General features: G+C 41.3%; 1 pseudogene; it reads left to right on the top strand.

Annotated features, from left to right (window-relative positions):
- The first annotated feature begins 235 nt into the window (after nt 1-235).
- On the top strand, nt 236-1282 carry LOC123945819 (annotated as a pseudogene).
- Nucleotides 1283-6113: the final 4831 nt, after the last annotated feature.

Below are 6113 nucleotides of genomic sequence, written 5' to 3'. Positions count from 1 at the left end.
TCTCTCTGTCAAATAAATAGGTGAAATCTTTTAAAAAAATTTTTTTTTGTTATTTTTAAGTAATCTCTACACCCAAACTCAGAATGCTGAGATCAAAAGTCACATGCTCTACCAAATAAGCCACGCAGACACCCCAAGAAAATCCTATTGGTCTCCGGGGGCGGGGGCACAACTTCCAGCAGCCACAAGGGTGCTGCTGTTCAGGTGCCCTCTGAAATGAACTCTTTCTCAGAAGGTTTTATGTAGATTCTGTGCACTGATGAGGAAACTGCAAAGCAAACTCAAACACAGAACTTCTCAGTTAAAAAAAATAGAAGCCAGCAGAATTACAGAAGAGAGAACTCGAACTAAAGCTTGTCAGCAGTAGAGCCCAGCCCCCATGGACACTGTCTCTGTTGTTGCTCTGAACTCAGACCTGTGTGTCTCCAGAGGAAAAGATAAGCCAGTCGTGGCCTCTAACTTGAACACTGGAAATGTGGTGAAAGGTTCAGAGGACAGGAACGAGAAATCACTAAGGTAGCTTGTATTTGCAAATCAAGCTGGTTCTTCAGCACCTGTCGTGAAAGAATGGGACGTGCATGGTCTTTCACAACCAAGGCCACAGTTCCCTGGCCACACCCTGGTGGTCACTGCATTGGCTATGAGTCCAGACATGTCACAGTTGCGTCCTGGCTCTTAGGACAGCACCCTGCTTCTGTGGGATGTTGGGACTCACGTACAGAGAGCCTCCATCTCTAGGAACCCAGTCACTTAGCTGCGCTAGGTCCCCCAAGAACAACACACACTTAGACTTCTGAAGATAAAACCATCAGATTATGGGACAGTCGGGGGCTGCAGGTGCCTCATGCATTTCCTGCAAAGCAGCAATATTCAGACTTCTGCAAGGTCAGTGAGGACAGACACAAATATGTCTCCTGCAGCAACAGCTTTGGAGGGGAAGGCTGTGAAGCCACATTGTGGAATGTAAGGCAGACATGGAACAGAAAATGAGAATATAAGGGCATTTCCAGACTCTTACATCCTGTATCTTTCTACCAAGAGCACTGGCCTCGATGCCTATAATTGCTACTTTATTACATGACATGATTGCAAAGTCACATTTTGGAACCAATATACTGGAGCCTGCTTGTCCACCTTGTCCCTGGATAGATTAGGACCTTTGACTTCCCTAGCTGTTGGTGACACTGTCTCCTTATAGTATGCAAGTTTCAGCAGAGGAATTCACCTGCTCAGAGGGGACCACAGCTGAGGGCTGGAACTGCAGGAAGTGGCAGGTTTCTGAGGCCAAGAGTCATTTCACTGGACAATATCAAACCATGGCCAGTCAAAAACAAAAACAAAAGCAAAAAAACCTTTTAGCAAAGCAATTATGGAGGAGAAATTTAATCTACTAGAGAGCTATTTGGGGGTCAGATTGTAATCTCAGGGTCGTGAGTTCAACCCATGTTGGGCTCCACTTAGAAAAAAAGCCAACTGGTCTTAAAAATGATTATAGTAAAGAATAATAATAATACAAAAATTAATAAAAATGCTTATAGCAAGGCTTACCTTTCATGAAAAACATTAAAATCATTCTCTTTAAAATCAGGAATAAGGCAGATCCACTATTGTCTCTCCCATCCAACATCATATTGTCCTAACTAGCATATTAACACAAGAACAGACATTTATAAGGATCAAAGAGGAAGAGACAAAAATATTATTATCCACAAACAATATAATGGTCACCTTTAGAGTTTCTTATATAAAAGAACTGTTAGACTAGGGGCGCCTGGGTGGCTCAGTGGGTTAAGCCTCTGCCTTTGCCTCAGGTCATGATCTCAAGATCCTGGGATCGAGCCCCGCATCGGGCTCTCTGCTCCGCAAGCAAGGAGCCTGCTTCTCCATCTCTCTCTACCTGCCTCTCTGCCTACTGATCTCTATCAAATAAATAAATAAAATCTTAAAAAAAAAAAGAACTGTTAGACTAACCACTTGACTTAATAAAATGACTTAGTAGTGTATCTAGACACAAAATAGATACACAAAAATCAAGCATATGCTATACCCTGATTAGGAAATGTAATTTTTTTTCCTTTTTTTAAGGAAATGTAATTTTAAGGGGTGCCTGGGTGGCTCAGTCATTAAGCGTCTGCCTTAGGCTCAGGTCATCATCCCAAGGTCCTGGGATCAAGCCCTGCCTTGGGCTCCCTGCTCAGCGGGAAGTCTGGTTTCCCTCTTCCGCCGCCCCCCCCCCCACCCCGGCTTGTGTTACCTCTCTCACCATCTCTCTCTCTGTCAAATAAAATCTTTTTTTTTAAAAAGATTTTATTTATTCATTTGTCAGAGAGAGAGAGAGACAGTGAGCACTGGCAGACAGAGGCAGAGGGAGAAGCAGGCTCCCCGCCGACCAAGGAGCCCGATGCAGGACTCGATTCCAGGACACCGGGATCAGGACCCCAGCCGAAGGCATTCACCCAACCAACCGAACCACCCAGGTGTCCCTGTCAAATAAAATCTTTAAGTAAAAATTTGTAAATAAAAATCTTCTAAAAATGTAGTTTTAAAAAGATAACCAGAGAAAAAGATATACAAATGACCCATAAAAATATGACAAAATGTTCAACTTCATTTATGATTTAAAAAATGTAAATTAGGGCTCCTGGGTGGCTCAGTGGGTTAAGGCATCTGCTTTCAGCTCAGGTCATGATCCCAGAGTCCTGGGATCGAGTTCAGTGTCAGGCTATCTCCTCAGCAGGGAACCTGCTTCCCTTCCTCTCTCTCTTCCTGTCTCTCTGCCTCTCTGTCTGTCAAATAAATAAATAAAATCTTTTTAAAAAATTAAAAAATGTAAATTAAAAGTACAATGAAATATCATCTCTCATTATCAGATTGCCAAAAATTCAAAAGTTTGACAACACGCTGTTAGTGAGGTGGTGAGGAAAAAGTCACTCTCATACATTGTGAGAGAATATATAATAGTGCAAAAGGATTATTAGGCATTCTCTAACAAAAATACATATACATGTACCCTTTGACTCATCTATGCATTTTCAAGATATTTACCCTAAAAAGGTACCACCACAAACATCACAAACATTAAACAATATATATATATATAAGGTAATTCATTCAGGCATTTTTGTAGTAGTAAAATATTGCAAATACAGTTTGACAAACTATGCTTCATACATATAATAAAGAAATGGAATTGTGAAAAAGACTGGAGATTTCTACAGACTGATACAGAGTGATTTGTAGGTATGTTGTTAAGTGCAAAAGAGTCTATGATATGCTACTTTTTGTATAAGAAAGAAGAAATATTTACTTATTTTCTCAAAAAGCAAACAAACAAACAAAGAGGGGCAACTGAACGGCTCTGTCAGTTCAACATCCAACTCTGGATTTCAGCTCAAGTCATGATCTTGGGGTTGTGAGACGGAACCCCACCTTGGGCTCTGTGTTGGGTGTGGAGCTGCTTAAGATTCTCTCTCTCTCTCGCCTTCTGCCCCTCCCCATCTCTAAAAAAAACTGAAACAAAGAAGAATAAATCAAATCCTAATTAGTAGTTACTGTATAAATCTGCTGAGGCTACCACAAAATACCACAGCCTGGGTGGCATAAGCAATAGAAATGTATATTCTCACGGTTCTGGAGGTTAAAAGTTCAAGATCAAGGTGCCAGGAAATTCGGTCTCTGTTGACACAGCACTAGGGTGGCATCTCTTCCTGGCTTACAAATGGCTGCCTCTTCCTTGTGTTCTCACGTGGTCTTTTCTCTCTGTATATGCAGAGAGAGAGAGAGATGGGAAAGAGATGAGAGATGGGGCTCCGATGTCTCATGTTTTTCTCATAACAACACTGGTCTTACCTGATAAGGGCCTCACCCTTATGCTCTCATTTATCTTCTATTACCTCTTTAAATGCCCTATCTCTGAAAGCAGTAACATTGAAGGTTAGGTCTTCAACACACGAATTTTGGGGGAACAAATTTGGTCCATGACAGTTACTTCTAGGGAGTGAATGGAATGGATAAGGATACTAATGAAATTTCTCTGAGCATACTGTTTTGTGAAGTTTACAATTTTATTTGTAAAGTTTAAATTTTTAATCACATCAATGCTTTATATATTTTTAAGAAATTAATTAAAAAATAATGAAATAGGGAGCCTGGGTGGCTCAGTCTCTCTCTCTGACAAATAAATAAATAAAAGAGATAGCGCAAGCAGGGGGAGAGGCAGGCAGAGGGAGAGGGAGAAGCAGGCTTCTTATGGAGCAAGGAGCCTGATGTGGGGCTTCAATCCCAGGACCCTAGGATCATGACCTGAGCAGAAGGCAGGCTTAACCAACTGAGCCACCCAGGCGCCCCTAAATAAATTAAAAAAAAAAAAAAAGAAAAAGAATGAAACAAATAAACTTGATCATATCAAATTGGTACATAACCACATTGATGAAAAATTTCACTTGTTATTTTTGAATATAGTATTTAGACGATAATCCTTAATAATACCTAATCTACTAACTACAAAGAAATTTTGACAGTTACTTAGATTTGTTATTGTTGGCATCAGTGGAATAGTAATTCTGGAACTATTTTGTCTTTGTTATAGGGTAGAGCACACAAGTAAATACACTGAGGTTATTGTATTGCGAGAAATAGTGCATTTGACTATTGGATAACAGTAACAGCAATCATAGATGATTATTTCCTTGTGCCGGTTTCCCAAGCCCCAGTTCCCACCGGATGATACAAGGGCTGGGTAAGACCTGCACATAATGTGTGTGGAGTTACAGGAGAGGAATCCTAAGCTTAGGGCGTCCCAATTTTTTATAACGGGCTGCAAGCAAACATGTCTGACTTTTGCCTTGCAGAGAGATTACCTTTATTACACTGGGTACGGTAAATAAACCTGTCTTGATGGAAGACGTTAGTTTCCAAGGCTGTTCACTATCTAAAGATCTTCGGAAAGATAATCCAAAGCAAGAGGACTGTGCTTCTGCTCACAAGTCATGAAGAAATGTGAGACCATGGAGAACCATCTCCCAGAAGCCAGTGTGTAGAACATTCTACAACACAATTGTTCCAGAGAGATGCCTGGCTGGCTCAGCCAGTGGAGCGTACAACTCTTGGTCTCGGGGTTGTCGCTTTGTGCCCCACATTGGGGGTAGAGATTACTTAAAATCTTTAAACAACAACAACAACACAAACAATTGTCCTGGAATCATTAAAATGTTAATGTCCTAGCAAATGCTGTCAGAGTCCTGCTCCTATTTTTTCCTTAACTTTCCCACTTTAATGTGTTGCCCACACCCAGTTTTTCATTTCTTTGTCTGAGGGCTTTTTTTCTTTTTTCTTTTCTTTTTTTAAAAGATTTTATTTATTTATTTATTTGACAGAGAAAGGGAGATCACAAGTAGGCAGAGAGGCAGGTGGGGGTGGGGGGACGGGAGCAGGCTCCCTGCTGAGCAGAGAGCCCGATGCAGGGCTCCAACCCAGGACCCTGGGACCATGACCTGAGCTGAAGGCAGAGGCTTAAACCACTGAACCACCCAGGTGCTCCAGTGAGGGCTTCTTTTTTTTAAACCTCTGCCTAAAGTGGACCAACGGGGAATTAGCTTTCCCAAGAGCTGCCCTCAACCGATGTCTCATACAAGTTAGCAAGTGAGTGTTCCAGTTCCCTTGCCCTCTGAGTATGAAATCTGTGAGATACAAGTTTGACATGAATTCTCCAAGTTTCCCAACAGTATGGACCAGTTCTCTTCAGTGATAACTGGTTTAATAACACACCCATTGTTGTCTCCTTGCTTTCTCTGTCTCACTTCCCCATGACTCTGTTGGCACTTCTTGAGCTCATCTGCCAAGTAAGCTAACTTGTACTTGAATCCTTGCCTCGGAGTCTGCCTCTGGTAGAACCCCAAATTAAGACATATCCAAGTGGAAATGTCAGATATGCAATAAATATGAATGTCGAATTCAGAGGAGGGGTTCAGGCAGTATGTGGGTCATCAGGAAAGAGAAGGTTCTTTGTTCTGGTTGTCTACTGCAACAAGAGATATTAATCTAAAATTAGTGTCTGACACAACTTTTTTTTTTTTTTTTAGCTCACAATTTTGTGGATCAGAAATTTGAGGCTC

This window comes from Meles meles, chromosome 7, assembly GCF_922984935.1.
Source record: "Meles meles chromosome 7, mMelMel3.1 paternal haplotype, whole genome shotgun sequence".
NCBI lineage: Eukaryota > Metazoa > Chordata > Mammalia > Carnivora > Mustelidae > Meles > Meles meles.
Note: the sequence above shows the minus strand (reverse complement) of the source record. Positions and strands in the feature narration are given on the sequence as shown.